Here is a 22,468-nt window from a genome sequence, read left to right as displayed (position 1 = left end):
ACCCAGTGGAGACGCTGCAGGCTGCATCCCTCATGTTGCTGTTGTGAAGGCTTCCAAAATACCTTGCTTACACTTGCAAAGAAACGCTCAGGTTTTTCAGCCCATGGATAACTCCAAAAGTAGGATTTTAAAAATTCAAAGTGCCCATATGTTCAGTTTGAACTGAGAAATGGTCTCATGAGTAATTAAAAACAGTTACAAAAGCAGTGGAGTTGTAACAATTGAAATATCACACACATATGTGTGCACCAAATTAGAAAACCCCATAATACTCAGTCACTGACTATTTCTGTGATGGTGGGGCTTGTGACACAGAATGAGCATCCTTATTCAATGCTTACAACTGAGAGTTCAATCACACCTCAGAGATTTCACCATTTTTTCTAGAGCTTGCTTCTGTTTGTAAGCTGTGTGCTTTGCTTCAGTGAAAGGCTTTCAGCTAGTGATTGTGGCTTTATGTGTTTCATTGCCACTAGTACTAAACAACCTAATAATAATAAGGAAATCAGCATATTTGTACTGTAGCATTTCTCTTTTCTCAAGCAGGTGTGTAAGTGATTAAAGATTTCTTTTTTCCCTTTTTTGATTTTTGCACCACTGCATTTAAAATAGAAATGTATAATGTACATGCTGATTTCTGAATCAGATGAATTTAATTCCTGCATTTCATTCCACAAGTGATTTTCCCAACCCGATTAGGACTTGGGAGATTGATGAGCACAAAAGGGGGGTAAAGATCTAGTTATAAGGATGCCAAGAAAAGCTTGGAGTGGTCTTGCAGAGTTAGGAGCTAGATATTATGGTGGAAAAGCACAAACCAATGCTCTAGAATAGGGATTAACATGCCTTTTCTGTAAAGGCCAAGCGGGACATACAGCTCTGTTATAAGAACTCCACTCTGCTGTTGTAGTGTGTGCAAAAGCAGGCAGAGACATATACATAGATATAAAAGAATGAGTGTGGGTTTGTTCCAATGAAACTTTACTTACAAAAACAGACAGAGAGGCAGATTTGGCCTGTAGGCTGTAATTTGCTGATTCCTTGTCTAGAAGATTTGGGTTTCAGTTCTGCTACTTATTAGGTTGTGGTCTTCCCTTATCCATAATCTCACCTCTGAAATGGGGCTAATGATACATGTGGTATCTGCTACAGGTAGTAAGGATGGCCTGAGATGTTGTAAAAAGCCTTATAAACTCATAAACACTATGTACAAGGTAGATGTTAAAACCATACAACTTTAGAATCAGAAAGAACACCAGTATTAATATTTTCCAACATCTTTGTTTCTAAAATAATAAAGTCAAGACTCAGAGAGCTTAAGATAGATGCTAAAGGTCACACAGTGAGTTGAGAACTGATTCAGAACAAAAATGCCATGGTGATGGGTAGGATCAATAATGAAGAGACAATAGTTCATGTAACTCCCTTTCTAAATCACACATCTTCACATCCCTTCATTTGCAACGCGACAATACATATCAGCTCTTTCCTCTCCTACTTCCAAGATATCCTGGAAAGCAGTGAGCCTTTCTCCCCAGGAAAGCACCTGGTCTCTGAGCCTGAGGATGTGGGATGGACCTGAGAGTGCCTTTGTCTGCAATATGTCCACTTTGCTCTGAGAACAGGTGAGGTAGGAGAGAATACCCAAGTGGGTGATTGGCCACTTGCTCCTTGGTTTTCCTGGCCGTTTGTAATTTACACAGCAATTCGAGTGCAAGGAGAGCCAGAGCAGGGGTGTGCCCAGATAAGTGTGCCCAGGATATAGACACCCTCTGAATTCATCCAAACTGTTTAATAGAAGTTGTCTAGCTCTGGAGGTATTCTACATGACACAAAATCTATTTGCTGTAAGGCAAGCTTCCTTTTGGAGCAATTACTACTGCAATAGGACAAGTACCGTGTTCACTTCTCTTGAGCCTTTTTTCTAAACCTCAATATAAGAGCGGGATGGTTCTCCCCTCTTTCTTCACTGCATACCCACCTGTGAACAAACTGAAGAAACAGTCACTTCTAAGATGATTCTATATGAAAAGAATCTGAGATTTAAGCGTTCTATTCTAGTGGGGAAAAGTAGAGTAGGAATAAGAAAAACAGAGTCTAGTCTTGGCTCTCCCATTGAACATATGTTAGGTCTTGTGCTTATCTCTTCCCATTTCTGGACTTCAACATCCTCAATTACACAACAAAATGATTATGCTAGATGATATATAAAGGCTTCTCTCAACATTTTTTATTCTTCTACAACCCTGTGATTCAATTCTGTTAATGATATCTCTCTTTATATATTCATGAGCTATTTTTATTGAGCGCTCACTATGTCTATAGAAGCTTTCCCAAAAAGTTGAAGTCATGACACTATTGAAATGCTTAAAATTCACTTGGGTAGACAAGGCAGGATATGACGAGTACTTGATGAATTGCAACATGATGAGTGTTAAGGATGAATCAGAAAACATGGTAGCTTGGGTCAGGGAATGTGTCTTAAAAAAGGTCAAACTTCATCGAAGGTAGAATTTGATCTTAGCATTAAGTGACAAAGTAAGAAGATGCTGCATTTTTAAAGGTTGGTAGAACTTGGATATACTGAGAATAAGACAGGGTGGAAAGGTAAATACCAACAGATCTTCCATTTAGGGAAAGTCCAGCTGGAAAAGAGTACTTGAGAAGAATCAGAAGGTAAGTTTAGATAAGAAGTTTGGCACATAAAGAAGGATGTCCTTGAGGGCCAAAATAAGAAACTTGGACTTTTTTTTCTAGAGGGAGTAACAGGTATTGTCTGAATATTTCTGGATAGTTGAATTAAATGATAACAACCATGTATGATGATTATCTGACAGCAGCATATTGAATAGATTGAAAACAAGTAAACTAGATAAAACAGAATATTTGGGTAGCTACAGAAACAAAATAGGTATGAGGTAATGAGATGCTAGTGGTGGTAAGAAAGGACAATTGTAAGGGATTGACACATATACATTATTGATACTATGTATAAAATAGACAACTAATGAGAACATACTGTATAGCAGGGGTCCCCAACCCCTGGGTCATGGACCGGTATCAGTCCGTGGCCTGTTAGGAACTGGGCCACAGAGCAGGAGGTGAGTGGCGGGCAAGCGAGTGAAGCTTCATCTGCTGCTCCCCATCATTCCCCATCGCTCGAATTACCGCCTGAACCATCACCCCCCCCCACCCCCAGTCCGTGGAAAAATTGTCTTTCATGAAACCGGTCCCTGGTGCCAAAAAGGTCAGGGACAGCTGCTGTATATAGCACAGGGAACTCTACTTAATGCACTGTGGTGACCTAAATGGGAGGGAAATCCAAAAAAGAGGGGATATATGTATATGTATAGCTGATCCATTTTGCTGTACAGCAGAAACTAACACAACATTGTAAAGCCACTATATTCCAATAAAAATTAATTTTAAAAAGAAAGAAATATTACTGATGAAGAATGACAGTACTTTGCTCTCTTATTAGGTCTGGAACTTAGGCCAAGGAAGAGAATTATTCCAGGGTTTTGTAATGACAATAACTCAATTGCCATGCATGTAGTTTTCTTATTTTTTGATATGGGTAGACTGTTGGTGTATAATCTTAGATGTTAATGTTGTGTGACAAGACATTTATTTTATCTGTAGATTTCACCACATAATACCACCCAGAAGAGAGGGATTCTGGCAGGATTTATTTCTCTATAAAGATTTAGGACTATGTTGATTTCTAATTTGAAACATGTGCTGAACTGTACCTATTTCTCAGGTTATTAATTTTGAGATCATTCTTACTTCATCTTTACCAATACTAATGTCTTAGGACTCTCCCTCATGATGAGGTGATTTGGTCTGTGTCATTTGTTAATTCTTTTAAAGCCACAATCTCTAATTTTTTTTTGTACAATTCAGTGGCTTTTAATATATTCATACGGTTGTGTAACCATCACCACAATTAATTTTAGAACATCTTCATTGCGCTTATAAAAACTACATAACTATTAGCAATCGCTGACCCCCAAGCCCCACAGTCCTAGGCAAACACTAACCCAATAATTCTGTCTCTATGGATTTGCCTATTCTAAATGTTTCATACAAATATAGAATTATACACTATGTGGTCTTTCATGACTTGCTTCTTTCACTTAGCATAATGTTTTCAAGGTTATTTCATGTTGTAGCGTGTATCAATACTTCGTTGTTTTTTTTTTTTCTGGCTAAATAATATGCATTGCATTGCTATATAACATTTACTTATTCACTCATCAGTTGATTGTCATTTGGGTTGTTTCCTCTCTTTCTTTTTTACTATTATGCATAAAGCGGCTATAAAAATTTGTGTGCACATTTTGTTGTGTACATATGTTTTCTAATTTTTCTTGGGTATAAGTTAGAAATGTCGGGGCAAGTGGTGACTCTATGTTTAACCTCTGAGGAACTGCCAGACTGTTTTCCAAAGGAGTTGCACTATTTTACAGTCTCATCAACACCATATAAGTGTTCCAATTTCTCCACTTTCTCTCCAACATTTGTTACTATCTGTCTTTTTTATTACACCCATCCTAGTGGGTGTGAAGTGGTGTCTCAGTGTGGTTTTGTTTGCATTTCCCTAATGGCTAGAGATGCTGAGAATGTTTTCATGAGTTTATTGTCCATTTGTATATCTGCTTGGGAAAATTATCCATTCAGATCCTTTATCCATTTTTAATTGTGTTATTTGTTTTTTTTTTATTATTGAGTTCAAAAGTTCTTTGTATATTCCAGATACAGCTATTATTTGCAAATATTTTTTTCCCTTTTGTGGGTTGTCTTTTCACTGTTTTGATGGTATTCTTTGAAATGCAAAATATTTCAATTCTTATTAAGACAAATTTATCTATTTGTTTCTTTCATAGCTTGTCTTGTTGCTGTCATGTCTAGCAAGGCTTTGACTAATGCTAGTTCCTAAAATTTACGCATAAACTTCCTTCTAAGGGTTTTATAGTTTTAGCTCTTAGGCTTACCTCTATGACCCTTTTGGAATAAATTTTTGTATATGGTGTGAGGTATGAGTCCAACTTTATTCTTTTACATGTGGATATGTAGTCGACCCAACACCACTTGTTGAAAAGACTCTCCTTTCCCCATTGAGTCATCTTGTTACTCTTATCAAAAATCAATTATCTGTAAATGTGACTTATTCTGCTTTTAATATTTAACATATGGTGTTTTAGGAATCTAGGAAACTACTGGTGACAAAACTTTGTCGCACAGAGACCAGATGTCAAATCAAGGCTAGAGGTGACTGCATCCCAGACCCATATACTGCACAGCTGGCCTCTAGTTAACTGGTCCCATTTCATGTTCCAGACACCTGATGAAATGGAGAGTTGAAGTCAAGAGAAGTAATGACGCTAATGATATTAACAGTAGTAATAATAACTGTAAATATTGAGTACCTACTATGTACCATGGACTGTTTTAAGCATTGTATCTTTTAATCCCTGCAACCACCTTGCCCAGGCAGTTACCACTGAAGAGAGAGAGAAGTGAAAAAAAAAAAAAAAGTAGTGCAGAGAAATTAAGGAACATGTTCAAGGTCACTTAGCCAGGAAATGACAAAATGAGATTTAAAACTAGACAATGCAGCATTAGAGATCATCTTACCAATCACTACTGTAGACTTTCTAGACTTTTCTCAAATAATTTTTAAAAAATCACCAATTTCCCAAAGTAAACTGATTTGGGTTTATTTTTTCTTCATGTGTACAAATGTTGTCTCTGTGTTCTCACCGCTGTGTGACTCACATGAAGAAGAATCTAGGTGTTGAGGTAAATCGTTTCATATTAACCAAGGAGAGGCCATTAAAGCTGATGAAAGTATTCTGAGTTTTACTCCAGGGTTGCAAAGAAGAAACCATGATTTTGTCTTCACAGGATTTATTAAGTCAATGAAAGGGAGTGCGCATAACAGTGCCGTGTATGTAAAAGCTGGATCTGGATGTGTATTTTGGAAAGATCATGGCTTCTGGAGTCAAATAGTCATGAATTCAGTGTACAACATGGGTTAAGATCTTAACCTCTATGAACTCTCATCAGTGAGATAGAAGCAGTAAAACATTCAGGATTGTTATGAGAATTTCCAGATAATAATACTGCCTAGCACAATGCCTACTGCATAGAACAAATGCAATAAGAGCTATTTTTACTTTTATTATGATGGTGGTTATTTTCTTCAAATGGGAAATGGCTTACAAAACATGGCTAAAAACATGTTTAAAACTCACACATGGGTTGGCAAAAAGGAGTGCTATTGTATACCTTTCAGTAAAATTAGAGAAAATATACTACTTTCTGGAAACTCAACCCTACTTTCCATCTGCATTATCTCCTGACTTGAATGGTTGGGTGCCCACAGCCCTTTTACATTAAATTTTACATAGATTTTATGACCCTATTATTACATGTAATATCTGAATACTCCAACTTCTCATTTCCTCTCTGTCTCCTTCCTTGGTGTGGTAGGAAATAAAGTTCACAACAGCATTATAATAGTTCGGCCGGAATTCAAAAGTGGGGATTACCATGTAGTTATCTTGAGGAAATTCCAAAAATGTATACTTTTTATGTCCATATATAAAAATTGCATTAAATTTAGGGCAAGCCAAAACATGTCCCAGCTTGAGTTTCCAGAGCTTATGGCTTCATAATGCTGTCGTCTCTTTCCTCCTCTTCACTTGAAAAACAAATAATAAACGGAGCCAGAGTAACTTGGTTGGTCCCGAAGAAAGATGGAGTTCTTTCCTTTCTGTTTTATATTTTTTGTTTTGTTTTGTTTTCCCCAGGGGACAAGGGATGCTCTTCTCTGAAATGGGTGCCTCTCTTTACAGACTGCCTCTGGGACCCATATCTGTGTCCCATTATGATCCAATCTTTGGTTCATCTGTTTTATTTATAAGCCCTCTGGAGCATTGTAAAGCTGACCTTTAATATGAGCCCCTCTTAACATTAGGAAAGGATCTTCAACTAGCTTTTGCTCCTAGAAACTTCTTCAGCAGTCCACTAATCTGTTTTTCATCTTTTGGTACCCACCTCCCATGCAGATGACCATGTATGCCAAGCAGGTATAATCCAGAAGTTCTTGGGGAAACTGGCTTCACTGGATGTAGAGAGCTAGTCATTCTGAAGGTAGAAGGAAACCTGGGTACCAACGTAGTCAGTTCTCAACCACAGATGTTTCCATACCCAGTGGAGCCCAGAAGCAGTCTGTGGACCCAGAAACTTATCAAAATTCCTAAGAATTACCTTTTCCATGACCCTCATGCCCACCAGCAAATATGATAAGCCACCTCCTGCCCATCGTGTCTGTCAAAAGCTAACGAAGTAATGACCTTATATGAGTTTTTCCTCTTCTTCACTTGGTTTCTTTGTACACCACAAAAATCCTTGATGTTTGCTATTCTATCCCTGCCGGTGTCTCCCTCCCAGTTGATTCTTACACAAATTTCTTTATCTTCAGTTAGAATTAATTGGTCCAAAGTGTTGATACTAAGACATACAGGCCTGGGAGTATACAAACCCAGGAGAATAAGGAGCCTGTGGCACCACACAGTTGGCTTCCCTGAAGTGTTAGGTGAAAGTAAGGCCAGTGATTGGGCCTGTAAAGTGTTCTGGGGCCCACATGATCGGTGTCTGGGGAGGCTGTAAGGATTAAACAAACGGATAGCATTAGATTGTATCACTGTCTTTTATTGTGCTATAAAATGGGTCATTTGGGGGGAAAATGTGCATTTAAACTTTTCTGCTGAGATCAAACGTTGTCCTAGTGGTTTTCAACATAATTCATTTTTTCCTTCTTACCCTTTTGACCTCCATCCCCAGATTTCTTTCTTTCTTTCCTTCCTTTCTTTCTTTCGTTCTTTCTTGCTTTCGTTCTTTCTTTCTTTCTTTCTCTCTCTCTCTCTCTCTTTCCCTTTCTTTCTTTCTTTCTTTCTTTCTTTCTTTCTTTCTCCCTCCCTCCCTCCCTCCCTCCTTCCTTCCTCCCTTTTCTCTCTCTCTCTCTCTCTCTCTCCCTCCCTTTCTCTCTCTCCTTCTGGCTTGAATTTAAACCTACTAGTTCTGCCATTACTAATTATGTGGCTTTTTGACAAGCTTATTAAATTCTCTGAGGTTCATTTTTTTGGATCTCTAAAACGGGGATAATAAAACCTGTCTCATAGGCTATTGAGAGTTTCAAATGAAACACAGTATGTAAAAGACACAGCCTTGCATTTTTCCTAGGCTTCACAGGTACTAAGCATATGTGAATTATTTTTTACTTCTCCCTTCCAAAAAGTTACACTGCCGACCACAGATGGGGACATCTATGGCCTGATGTTTCAACTCATGTAGAACAGGAATCAGTGTGACTAAATGGGAATTGTCCACATGCACAGATGCTCCCACTGTCCCCCAAAGACTTCCCTGGACAGGGGAGAGGGTGCTAATGATGCAGGTGACTGAAAAAAAAAAATTGGCTTCAGTACATTGAGATCTACCAGTCTTAGGGGCTGAATTGCATCCCCTGAAAATTCATATGTTGAAGTCCTAACCCCCAGTATTCCAGCATGTGACTGTATTTGGAGATAAGGTCTTACAAGAGGTAATTGACTTAGAGTGAGGTCATTAGGTCGGGCTCTGATCCAACATGACTGGTGTCCTTCTAGGAAGAGAAGATTAGAACTCAGATAAGCACAAGCACAGAGGGAAGACCACGTGAAGACACAGGGAAAAGGCAGCCATCTACAAGCCAAGGGGAAAGGCCTCTAAAGAAGTGAGAATTGTGAGCAATTGTGAGGCCTCCAGAACTGTGAGAATATAAATTTCTGTTGTTTAAGCCACTTGGTCTTTGGGACTTTGTTACAGCAGCCCTAGGAAACTAACAAAACCATAAACCCATGCCTATATTTCTGTAACTGTAAAATTAAGCTCAGCTATAGGAGGAGAAAGCAGAAATACTTAGATTAGGAAGGGTCTAGAGTTTAGAAACACAAAGGGAGATTCTTGGTCAAAATAACTTGTTCGATGACCAGTGAATAGTCTAACTGACTGTCCTGGCTACAAAATGTAAACAATTGAAGAAAAGGCATGCTTTGACTTGACGCTGACAGGCTGGTGTCAGTCATGCCTCTGCATAATTCCTTTTTAGCAGCTGCTGAGAATTATCTCTGCCTTTTAATCCTCTCATTTCAGAGTTGTTTCAGGCAGATTATTCCTAAAAACCTCATGCAATTAATATAAATTATTTAGATTGGCTGCTTTAGTGAGTGTCAGATTTTCCAGCATAGGACAAGATGTTATTACTATTATTACTACTAATTACTGTGTTGCAGAGCACATATGACAACTGGACTTGAAACTGGGGGAAAGAGATTGAGGTTTAATTATAGCAAAAGTTTATGAGCAGGAAAACTTGGAATTGGAATCACTGTTTTCCATCAAAAGTTTACCTTCTGGTAGTTTCTTGGGATGTGTGGTTTAGAGATAAACTGCATGGTTGGCCTCACAGATTTGTCCCATACTAGCTATGTAACCTTGGTCATGTGCTGTTCTCTCTGTGTCTGTTTTGGTGACTAAGGTTAGGGTCTACTCCATGAGGCTGCTGTGAAGTTGAAATGAATTAATACATGGAAAGCCCCCAGAATAAGCCTCGTACATCATAATTTCCAAGCACATGAGAGATCTAATTATTAATATTGTTATTATTACATTCAAGAAAGTAGTCCAAGGAGCAATAGTGTCGTATGGTAGACAAGGAGTCAGGCCAACTGAGACCTGAACCCCAGCTCTGTCAATCACAAGTGACTGAGTAAATAACCTGAGTTATTTGAGCACAAGTGCCTTAGCTCTCTACCTCACTGGCGGGCCACGTGTGTGATTGCTCATATTTACTGAGTGCTATGACTTCCCAGGTACTGTGCTGATAACCTTACTGCGTCTACTAAGTTAACACTCTCTTCAGATTTCTATCCTACCTACTCATTATTTTCATTTCCTAGACAAAGAAATTAAGGCTTGGAGACAGTGAGCAATTGGCTTGGGGGTCACTCAGCTTCTCACTGGCAATGCCAGGCAGTCTGACTCCAAATCCTAAACATTGTACCCAAAGCACCTGGCATGGTGTGGGTCTTGTAGGAGTTGGTTAATAACTATATTTTATTTTGTTTTTAAATGGAGGGCAAATCACCCATTTCCTTGAGATGGCATCCTGCAGGAGCAAGTTGTCTTATATTTAAAGAGGAAGAGTTGATACAACTTAAAATGGGCATAGCCTATCAATAACTATCCTTGATCTTATCAATGATTATCCAATCTTTCCCTACTCTCATCAGCCTCTTAATCTGATTTCCAGCCCTTGAACCCTGCTCTTTGGAGCTGAAATTTACTTATACTTTGCTAAAACTTCTAACAAGCATTAGATTGAATGCCTGACATATCACCCACTTATTTATATTCATGCTGATCACAGTTGGAAAAAACAAGATTTAATAATTATAGCCAATTAAAATAAATAATTCAAGCCCCCCCCTTTTATTAGAGTTGCCTTATGCTACATAGACTTCTTGAATGCATATTCTGTTCACTTTGGAATCACATTGCTTTCTGCTGATGCAGACCCCCATTCTTTCATGGAAGAAATATTTATTGAGTTGGTACTATGTCTTAGAGGCTATTATGAGTTCTGGGAGCATGATAGTGACAAAAACATTAAAACACCCCTACCCTAATAAACCTAACATTCTAGAGGAGGGAGCCAGACAGAAAGTAAATGAATGATGCCAGAAGGTTATAAATACTTTGGAAAGGCAGCACGTTGTAATGGCTGGGTGCAGCCTATGGAGTTAGACTCCTTGATTTCAGTCTCAGCTCTGTCTCTTGCCAGCTGTGTGACTTGGACAAGTTATTAACTTCTCAGTGCCTCCATTTTCTCATCTATAGAATGGGGGTGATAATAATACTATCTATCTCATAGGGACATATGAAACTTATATGAGTTAATATCTATAATGGTACTTAAAGGAATATATAAGTGTGTTCTACATAAATGTTTGATAAATGTGGAGCAAAATTAACCAGGGGAAGACATAGTAAGTTTTAGAGGAGATGTCATACAGTTTTTAACAGGGAAGTCACTAAGAAGGTATTGTTTAGCAAATCTGCTGAATGTGTTTGAATAATAGCACGGACATGGGGTATGAAAGAAAAGGAAGTATCAACACTGGCTGGAAGGATTTTGCCCTAAAAAGGAATGAATGAATGAGATGAGGAAATTGGGGTGCAGCAGGTGTATGATGGGGGAATATGAGGAGCACACATTAAGTTTGATGTGTGGGCTTCCCTGGTGGTGCAGTGGTTAAGAATCTGCCTGCCAATGCAGGGGACACGGGTTTGAGCCCTAGTCCGGGAAGATCCCACATGCCGCGGAGCAACTAAGCCTGTGCGCCACAACTACTGAGCCTGTGCTCTAGGGCCCACGAGCCACAGCTACTGAAGCCTGTGCGCCTAGAGCCCATGCTCCACAACAAGAGAAGCCACCGCAATGAGAAGCCCGCGCACCACAATGAAGACCCAAAGCAGCCAAAAAAAAAAAGTTTGAGGTGTGTTGGGAATCTTTAATGGAGACATAGAAAGGTAGCTGTAGGAGTTTAGAGTTCAAGAGAGAAGCTCATGTTGGAAATATAAATTTTGGAGTCATTGCATATGGATGGTATTTAAAGCTATGAGACAGTATGGGAGCACAAAGGAAGTGAGGGTAGATAAGGAAGAAAAGCGAGAATGAAGTCCTAGATCACCCAAATTAAGAAAGAGGAGAAATCAACGAAGGCGACTGAGAAACGGCCAGCATAATGGCAAAAAAACCAAGAAAGTAATGTTCTGGATGCAAAGTGAAGGGGGAAAATTGTAAGAATTTGGAGAGAATGATAAACTTCCCTAAATGCTGCTGACAAGTCAACTGAGGCTGACAATTAGCCATTGGAGTTAAAAATGTAGAGGTTATTGGTGGCCTGGAGAAGCATGGCTTTGGCGGAGTGATGGGGGCAGATACTTCACTGAATTTAAGAAAGTTATTTTAAGAGATAGTTGAAGAAGAGGAATTTTTTTTTTTTTCGGTACTCAGGCCTCTCACCGCTGTGGCCTCTCCCATTGCGGAGCACAGGCTCCGGACGCGCAGGCTCAGCGGCCATGGCTCACGGGCCCAGCCGTTCCACGGCATGTGGGATCTTCCCGGACCGGGGCACAAACCCGCGTCCCCTGCATCGGCAGGTGGACTCCCAACCACTGCGCCACCAGGGAAGCCCGAAGAAGAGGAATTTGAGACCATGAGTACAGGCAACTCTTAAAGAGCATTGCTGCTATAGTAAGAGGTGGGAAGGCAGTGTGTAAATGCTAGAGTGGCTAAGTACGGTGGTGGAGAAGTTCTCTAATAATTGCATCGCTTTTCTTAATGAAGTAGGAATCAAGAATACAAGCTGAAAGAAAGAGTTAGGGAGATGTTAGAGGCTTGAATAAAAGGGCAAATGTATAAAATTGTTCTGCTGGAAGTGAGAGAGTGAGTGGACCAAGGATTTGGCACTGGATTGCTGGACACTATTAAGAGCCCACTTGAAGTTCATGTGTACATATTTCAAGGGACACTAGTCAGAGTGTTTATGTGTTTTCCAACTCCCATGCTCTTTAGTTAGGGTACATGCATGAAGTAGGCAGAGAGTGGGACTTAACTAGGGTTCTGCTTTTGCTAATTGTGTGTGATGAAGGGGAAGATGAGCAAGGAAATTAAGGGTATATGTATGGAGTGATTTTTAATAAATACAATGGAATTTAAACTGGGATGGGGAGTAGAAAGAACATCAGGAAGAGAGACAGTGAAAAAGTTCAGTTAAGATTTTATTGGAATCAAACTAAAGAAAGAATTGTCTGGAATGATAAGAAGTGGTGATCAGAGAGTGGGGGGCATAGAACTATGATTGTGGAAGGGTTGTGGTTATTGGTAATGACTGGGTCTGGATTATGAATATGGAAGTGGGTGGCTAAGGTAGAGTGAAGGATGTAATCAAAGGGAAAAAAGGCTCAATGAATTGAGATACTGAGGTGTTGGATAGGTCATTGCATGTGTATAAGAATTATCAAGGACTTCCCTGGTGTGCAGTGGTTAAGAATCCGCTTGCCAATGCAGGGGACGCGGGTTTGAGCCCTGGTCAGGGAAGATCCCACATGCCGTGGAGAAACTAAGCCCGTGCACCACAACTACTGAGCCTGCCCTCTAGAGCCCACGAGCCACAACTACTGAAGCCCGCGCGCCTAGAGCCCGTGCTCCGCCACAAGAGGAGCCACTGCAGTGAGAAGCCCGCGCACCACAGTGACGACCCAATGCAGCCAAAAATTAAAAAGTAATTAATTAATTTTAAAAATAAGAATTATCAACTAATAAGAGTAGTGCTGGAAAGAAGGTCAGCCTGGAGGGAAAAAAATCTTCCAGAAACTAAGGGGAATGACACAGGACATGACTGAAAAACAGAAGAGTTGTTCATGATCTAATCTGATGTCAAGGGATTCAAATATGGAGGCTTTAGAGGGAGAAGTGAGGGATGGATTGAGAATAGTCTTGAAGGGCAGGGAGGAACAAGGACATCTTGCCACCTCTAGTCCCAGTAGCTGTAGGGCTGTGGCAGTAACACAACTACCACCTGAGAGGGCTTCAAGGAAGTAGTTCTTGGGGAGACTCTGGTTTCAGTTAGAGTGAGAAGTTCAAGAGGAAATTCAGAGAATAATTGGAAGGTGGAGGAGATTGAGTTACTGAGGGACTGAGAATTCTAAAGGGTGCAGGGGGATGGTTTCAGAAGTTGGGGAGTAGTAAAAACAGGGAATAGAAGAGGGGGCATGCAGAACCTTACAGGGATTAGAGGGAAGGGGTGGGGTGACCTATAATTTACTTCTAACAGAAACAGGAATATGGGGCAACAAGAGATTAATCCTACTGGATTAATCCATCAAGGTAGGTGATGGTGAATATTGGGTAGACAGGTTTTTAGGCTGGGATTCCCAGATCTCTGTGGATAGAGACCCTGAGGTCCTCTTAGTTTGTCAGCACCCAGAACAGTCTTGATCACTGGTAGGGAGGGGTGGATTTACTCAGTGTGCAGGGCTCCCCTCTGACAACTGTGAATGGAACTGAGGAGGTCTGGGAACCTGGGCATCACCTAGGCCTCTCTTAATACTCCTTAATGGAGTGTGAATACATTCATGCAAAGCTGCACTGACTAATGGAGTTGGGCACTCATTGACCTACCTGCTGCTAGTTTGGAGGCTGAAAGTTTTCACACTGCGGGTCCCCTGCATCGGCAGGTGGACTCCCAACCACTGCGCCACCAGGGAAGCCCGAAGAAGAGGAATTTGAGACCATGAGTACAGGCAACTCTTAAAGAGCATTGCTGCTATAGTAAGAGGTGGGAAGGCAGTGTGTAAATGCTAGAGTGGCTAAGTACGGTGGTGGAGAAGTTCTCTAATAATTGCATCGCTTTTCTTAATGAAGTAGGAATCAAGAATACAAGCTGAAAGAAAGAGTTAGGGAGATGTTAGAGGCTTGAATAAAAGGGCAAATGTATAAAATTGTTCTGCTGGAAGTGAGAGAGTGAGTGGACCAAGGATTTGGCACTGGATTGCTGGACACTATTAAGAGCCCACTTGAAGTTCATGTGTACATATTTCAAGGGACACTAGTCAGAGTGTTTATGTGTTTTCCAACTCCCATGCTCTTTAGTTAGGGTACATGCATGAAGTAGGCAGAGAGTGGGACTTAACTAGGGTTCTGCTTTTGCTAATTGTGTGTGATGAAGGGGAAGATGAGCAAGGAAATTAAGGGTATATGTATGGAGTGATTTTTAATAAATACAATGGAATTTAAACTGGGATGGGGAGTAGAAAGAACATCAGGAAGAGAGACAGTGAAAAAGTTCAGTTAAGATTTTATTGGAATCAAACTAAAGAAAGAATTGTCTGGAATGATAAGAAGTGGTGATCAGAGAGTGGGGGGCATAGAACTATGATTGTGGAAGGGTTGTGGTTATTGGTAATGACTGGGTCTGGATTATGAATATGGAAGTGGGTGGCTAAGGTAGAGTGAAGGATGTAATCAAAGGGAAAAAAGGCTCAATGAATTGAGATACTGAGGTGTTGGATAGGTCATTGCATGTGTATAAGAATTATCAAGGACTTCCCTGGTGTGCAGTGGTTAAGAATCCGCTTGCCAATGCAGGGGACGCGGGTTTGAGCCCTGGTCAGGGAAGATCCCACATGCCGTGGAGAAACTAAGCCCGTGCACCACAACTACTGAGCCTGCCCTCTAGAGCCCACGAGCCACAACTACTGAAGCCCGCGCGCCTAGAGCCCGTGCTCCGCCACAAGAGGAGCCACTGCAGTGAGAAGCCCGCGCACCACAGTGACGACCCAATGCAGCCAAAAATTAAAAAGTAATTAATTAATTTTAAAAATAAGAATTATCAACTAATAAGAGTAGTGCTGGAAAGAAGGTCAGCCTGGAGGGAAAAAAATCTTCCAGAAACTAAGGGGAATGACACAGGACATGACTGAAAAACAGAAGAGTTGTTCATGATCTAATCTGATGTCAAGGGATTCAAATATGGAGGCTTTAGAGGGAGAAGTGAGGGATGGATTGAGAATAGTCTTGAAGGGCAGGGAGGAACAAGGACATCTTGCCACCTCTAGTCCCAGTAGCTGTAGGGCTGTGGCAGTAACACAACTACCACCTGAGAGGGCTTCAAGGAAGTAGTTCTTGGGGAGACTCTGGTTTCAGTTAGAGTGAGAAGTTCAAGAGGAAATTCAGAGAATAATTGGAAGGTGGAGGAGATTGAGTTACTGAGGGACTGAGAATTCTAAAGGGTGCAGGGGGATGGTTTCAGAAGTTGGGGAGTAGTAAAAATAGGGAATAGAAGAGGGGGCATGCAGAACCTTACAGGGATTAGAGGGAAGGGGTGGGGTGACCTATAATTTACTTCTAACAGAAACAGGAATATGGGGCAACAAGAGATTAATCCTACTGGATTAATCCATCAAGGTAGGTGATGGTGAATATTGGGTAGACAGGTTTTTAGGCTGGGATTCCCAGATCGCTGTGGATAGAGACCCTGAGGTCCTCTTAGTTTGTCAGCACCCAGAACAGTCTTGATCACTGGTAGGGAGGGGTGGATTTACTCAGTGTGCAGGGCTCCCCTCTGACAACTGTGAATGGAACTGAGGAGGTCTGGGAACCTGGGCATCACCTAGGCCTCTCTTAATACTCCTTAATGGAGTGTGAATACATTCATGCAAAGCTGCACTGACTAATGGAGTTGGGCACTCATTGACCTACCTGCTGCTAGTTTGGAGGCTGAAAGTTTTCACACTGCGGTTAAATAGACTTCACAGCTGGCTGTGTTGGACTGTGAACCCTTTATGGAGGGGAAGTGCCACTGGCAATCAATCAAAAGTCTGTTGTTCCAGGGATGTGTTTAAACAGATCCCTCGGGCAGTGGCTGCAAGAAAATAAAAACTCCTCTAGCCAGGACATGCCCCAGGTTTCAAGTTTTCACATATGCCCTGGGGCCTGAATTCCTCTGGTCTTCCCAGGCTCCAGGTTCCGGAGACATTGCAGTACCATTCCATTTTGGTGTTTCTCCTTGTTGACTCTTTGCTGATTCCTTCTTCTTTTTTTTTTTTTTTTTCAGTTTTTTTTTTCCCTTGTTCTTTATTTTTTTCCAGTTTTATTGAGGAAATAATTGACATACATTACTGTATAAGTTTAAGTCATACAGCTTGATGGTTTGATTAACATATATTGTGAAATGATTATAGAAATAGGTTCAGCTAACATTCATCATCTCATATAGATACAAAAAAAGAAAGACGATGTGCAAAAAGAAAAACATTTTTCTCCCTGTGATGAGAACTCTTAGGATTTGCTTTCTTAACAACTTCCCTATATACCATACAGCAGTGTTAACTATATTCAACTATACCCCATATAAAATATTTTTTAAAATTACAAATTTCCAGTTATAAGATAAATAATATGAGGGAATGTAAGGTACAACATGCTGATTCCTTCTGAGGGTAGCAGACCAGACCGCTGAATCCCAGGAAGTTACAGTGCCCTGTGTTTACTGTTCATGCAAATTTGGCTCTGCTGCAGAAGTGTCAGTCATTCCTGTTGCTCCGCAGGGTAAAAATCCATAGGTGGATGGACAGGTATATAATAAGTGGAAACATCAGGCAGGCACTGCTGGCAAGCTATAAGTGGGAGGGGAGCTGGTGAAGAACACTGACAGGCAGTGAAGAAAAAAAAGTGACAGAGAATGAATTCCCCGAAGGACAATTAGCCCACTGTGAAAACATACCCTAGTGAAACAACTCTGAGTTCCAAAGACAATTCTCAATTAAGTCCTCAGATGGTTTGCTGCTAAGAGCTGATGAATTGGTTTATTCCCCATTGCTCTCTGCAGAGTACCTTCAAACACCCACGACTCCATCTGTTTCATTAATAAGTTAACTTAAATCCATAAAATTAGCAAAGAAACAGAGCAACCAGTCTGTGATAAGTGACCAGAATTCATTCCTGGGGTAGCCTTTATAGGATACTCTGCAGGGGTAAAAGCTGAAGAAAAAAGATATTTCAAGGATAAAATTTGCTTTGAGTTTCCATTTTTTTTCCAGTACATAAGATAGGAGAAAAAGACCAGGCTTATGGGAAAAATAAGTTGATTTCATTGTCTTTTCTTGTCATATTCAAAAGGTAACCATTAGGACTCTCCAACAGACACTGACCCAAAGGCAGCTTTATACTGGGAGATGTATCAGTAGTTTCACATGGAAAGTCTTACAAAATAACTCCTGGCCAGTTTCTCTTTATCTTTCTAAAGTTATGACTGAGTGCAGATTAAAACTGAAAAGCATTTACTGTGCCATGGTCTGGACCTTGAGAGCAAGGGGGTTTGGATAAGAGTCAAAGCCAAGAACAATGAGCATTGTTGGGGGAACTTGTCCTCTGCCTTTCACAGGAGGGGAACTTTGTCCTGCTCACCAGTAGGGAAGAGTGGTTGGTTTTTGTTGGCCCTGCCAAGTGGAATAAAATGAAAAAGGAGAAATAATTGCAGTACTTGCCCAAACAGAGCTCTTCAGTGACCTTGGCAAGAGAAAATTTTATGGAGTGGTAGGGGCTGATGTCAGATGAGGAAGCATCGAAAAGCATGGGAAAGGAAGAAGTGGAGACAGCCTGTATAAACAACTCTGGAGAAGTCTGGCTATTAAGAGAGGAAAAATGAAGCAATGGCTTGGATGGGGAAGAGTGATGGTCCTTGAAAAAGGCAATTTTACGCTGAGATACTGAAAGTTGTAGGCTGATGGGAGTCATCCAGAGGCAGATGAGAGGTGAAAGTAATGATGTGGGAGAGAAGGGGAAACATTGACAGAGGAAATATTTGAGAAGGTCAGTAGAGGGGGAACCCCTTCAATAAGAGGAGGAGCATTTAATGCTGAAAGGAGGAAACAAGGAAATGAGAGCATGGTGGGACTTAGCCATCCCAGCTGCATACCAACCAAGACGGAGCAGAGCTGTTGATAAATTGTGCCAGATATTTACATACAGAGAGAGAGTTATTGTTGATCTAAGCTTGATGCATACTTAAGTCTGAGCATCTCTCTTATGTGCAAACCTTGCATTTGTTCCCCAAATTTTGATTTTTTTGAAAATGAGAGGGGGTGCAAAAATTATGCCCTTGTGATAAACTGTTTATCATAAACTCATCATTTCTTAGGGAAAAAATATGTTGCATCGTGCATATTCTAAGACAGCATCAACAGAATAGGGCAGAGAGAATATTATTTCTAAAAGCTTATGCATCATCCTCTTAAAATGTTAATGTCCCATTTCCAGCTGAACAAATAAACCTCTACTACTTGGATGCAACTAGTTCTAATGAATGTGAGTGCCAGGCTAGAAAATAAAGAACCGGCTTTTGATTGCAGAAGGATCTTTCATACGGGAAAAAAAAAATTAAGTCATTATTTAAAAATTGCTCCATTAATGTACCACGAACAAAGGATGGTGAGCTTGAAAAGACTAAACAGCTTTTATTTTTGAGCACTTTATTTTCAACGGGATTATAAACAAGATCCTCATGAAACTCTTCAAACAGACAGAACACCAGGATGGAACACTGAACTGCTTTGGCCCACTTACTGTCTACCAGAACCAGTCTTGTTGTGCTTCCTTAAATGTAGTTGCGAGTCTTTTCCTTGTTGTTGTTGTTGTTGAGTTGCAGAGAAAATGGAAGTGGCATATAGATGCTGTTCTTTCTATAGTTTACAATGCAAAGCACCTGGGAGAGCTAACTAAGCTATGAGAGACTTGATGTTTATCTGGGACAGCAGCAATGAAACCCACTTGAGCATCTTTATGTTAGAAGGTGATTTGGAAGATGATTCAAATATCAAACTGGCAGTGAAGGTGAGTTTGCTTCTCTCTCCTAGGCCATTCTGTTTCCTGAATTTGATTGAAGTAGGCATAGCAAATTTAAGGTTATTGCTGAAGCTATTTTACGTTTTTAGAGAATATATGTAATCATATATACAAACACCCACACACATTCATATTCACATAAATATCATTGAGAGAGATCTATTCCTGAAAAGACCTGTGGTCTACTTTTGAGACCTGTGGTTTGGAGATGATTGAGAAGAATTTTTCCATTATTATGACGGAGACAGGCCAGCTTGAGGCCAGATACTCAATCATAATTTGTAGGTGCACTGGTGGCTAAGAGGAACATACAACATCGTTTAGCTCAACCTCTGAGCCAGGGAAATATATGCCCTTTACCCTTGGGATGAAAAACTAGTTCTTATGATGAAATGATACCCTCCTCCCAAATCGCCCTTGTATGTCCATAAAGGAACACCCAAATATCTGAATATGAATCAGCTTCACGTGTATACACACACACACACACACACACACACACACACACACACACACACACACACACACAGCTTTCTCTCTTATTCCTTCTGTATTATTCACTCCATTTTGGTTCATGCTCCTTTCTTTAGCAAGCTCCTGCTATAAGTATAAAGAAAACGTTGATCATCTTCCAATATATCATTAAGTTGAGGAAATGTGTTTTCAGGGTATATGAACACAGATGTGTACTTCACCCAAGGCTCTAAAAGTTATAAGGCTGGCAAAGATACATCCTACCTGAGAATGGCACAGACCACTGTGTTCCTTATTCCAGCTATTTATATATAAGCCAAGGAAGATAAGCTTTCTAGTTATGTCCACACTGTGATAGCACAATGAATAAATCAACTGTCTAATTCAATCCAGCAAATTGTTAATTCAATTACCAAATAAAATTAAGTAAGGAAAATTAGTTAGTTGTCCTGATGTTTTCTTACTACAAAAAAATCTTTTAAAATAGTTTACCTTACATCTATTAGAATGGCTATCAACAAGAAGACAAGAGATAACAAGTGTTGGTGAGGATATGGAGAAAAGAGAACACTTGTGCACTGTTGATGGAAATGTAAATTAGTACCATTATGGAAAACAGTATGGAGGTTCCTCAAAAAATTAAAAATAGAGAATTCCCTGGCAGTCCAGTGGTTAGAACTCCACGCTTCCACTGCAGGGAACACGGGTTCGATCCCTGGTTGGGGAACTAAGATCCTGCAAGCTGCGTGGGGCATGGCCAAAAAAAATTAAAACTAGATATCCCATGGGATCCACCAATCCCACTTCTGGGTATATATCCAAAGGAATGGAAACAGGGTAAGGAAAAGATACCTGCTCTCCCATGTTTATTGCAGCTTTATTCACAATAGCCAAGATATGGAAATAGCATAAATGTCTGTCAATGAATGAATGGATAAAGAAGGTGTGGTATATGTATAAAATATGGAATATTATTTAGCCAAGACAAAGAAGGGAATCCTGTCACTTGCTGCAACATAGCTAGACCTTGAGGGCATTGTGTTAAGTGAGATAAGTCAGACAGAGAAAGACAAATACTATATGATATCACTTACATGTGGAATCTAAAAAAGGTGAGCTCAAAGAAACAGAGCAGAATGGTGGTTACCAGAGGATGGAAGGTGGGGGAATTGGGGAGATCTAGGTCAAAGGGTATAAATTTGCAACTAGAAGATGAATAAGTTCTGGGCATCTAATGCACAGCATAGGGATTATAGTCAATAATAATGTATTATATAATTCAGGATTGCAAAGAGACTGGATCTTAAATGTTCTCACCACAAAAAAGAAATGATAATTAAGTGACATGATGCAGATTTTAGGTAACACTACAGTGGTAATCATATTGCAATATAAAAATGTATCAACTCAATACAGTGTACACCTTAAATTTACAGTGTTATATATCAATCATCTCTTGATAAAAATAATAAAATAGAAAATCCACTTGTGCTGGTTCTAACCATCTTCTCTTCCCATTCCTTTTCTGTCCTACTAAGTTAGTTGTTTTCCCCAAATTACCTGTTAGAATCAATGAGGTCGCACTGGGCTCAGAGGAGTCATAGAAAGGAGGCTGATCTTTAAGAGTTTGACTAATAAAACATCTAAGGTTAGGATGGAGACAGGAGCTGAAAGCTGAAGAGCCCTTGACAGCAGACTAATCAATGTCATGAACATATCTAAAGAAAGAAGGTGCCAACTGAAGTAGGTGGGTTGTAAGACCCAAATACACACACACACATTCATAGAGATCCCTGAAGGGTGAAATCCCACTCATCTCCCAGCAGGAACCTAGGGAGAGTGTCACAGGAAGCACTGTGACAAGGAACATCCTTTGAGAGGGGCTGGATGTAAAGTGGAGCTCTTCAACCACTCATCTCCCCAGACCCCACACCATCTCTTCCTCTTCAAGGCAAAACACCTTGCCTTGATCACCTGTGCCTGAAACAAGAGTCAGGCTGGATTTACCCATTTTCCCTTACCCTTTGCTTCTAGAATTCATCAATTTCTATTGATGCTTACCTTGAAACCTCTTTCTGCTCTGCTGCCTGAACCTCGTCTCATACATGTACAGCACTTTCCAGGCTCTTCTGCCAACTGGCTCCAGACTGGGCTAGCCCTTGGGAAAGCTGGAAGGCCCGGGAGATTGGAGCATGGGAGAAGGGGGATGCCAGGGCTTCGTGGCCTCTGCTCTACATCTGGGAAACACCATTAGCAGCAGCCACCTCTTCTCCAACCTCTCAGAGAGTCAGCGTCCTCTTTACAAGCCCCCTACTGGGTAATCCCAGCTGCTCGCTCTGGAATACCTCTTCTCTTTGCTTCTCCAGCCAGGGGTGGCATTGCTGCCTGTCTGTCACTAATTCTGGGTTGCTCCAAGTCCTCTTTGGCTTTACAAAATTTCCATCACCCATGAAACCCATTTCCTTCAATAAG

This window comes from Physeter macrocephalus, chromosome 11 (assembly GCF_002837175.3).
Source record: "Physeter macrocephalus isolate SW-GA chromosome 11, ASM283717v5, whole genome shotgun sequence".
Lineage (NCBI taxonomy): Eukaryota > Metazoa > Chordata > Mammalia > Artiodactyla > Physeteridae > Physeter > Physeter macrocephalus.
Note: the sequence above shows the minus strand (reverse complement) of the source record.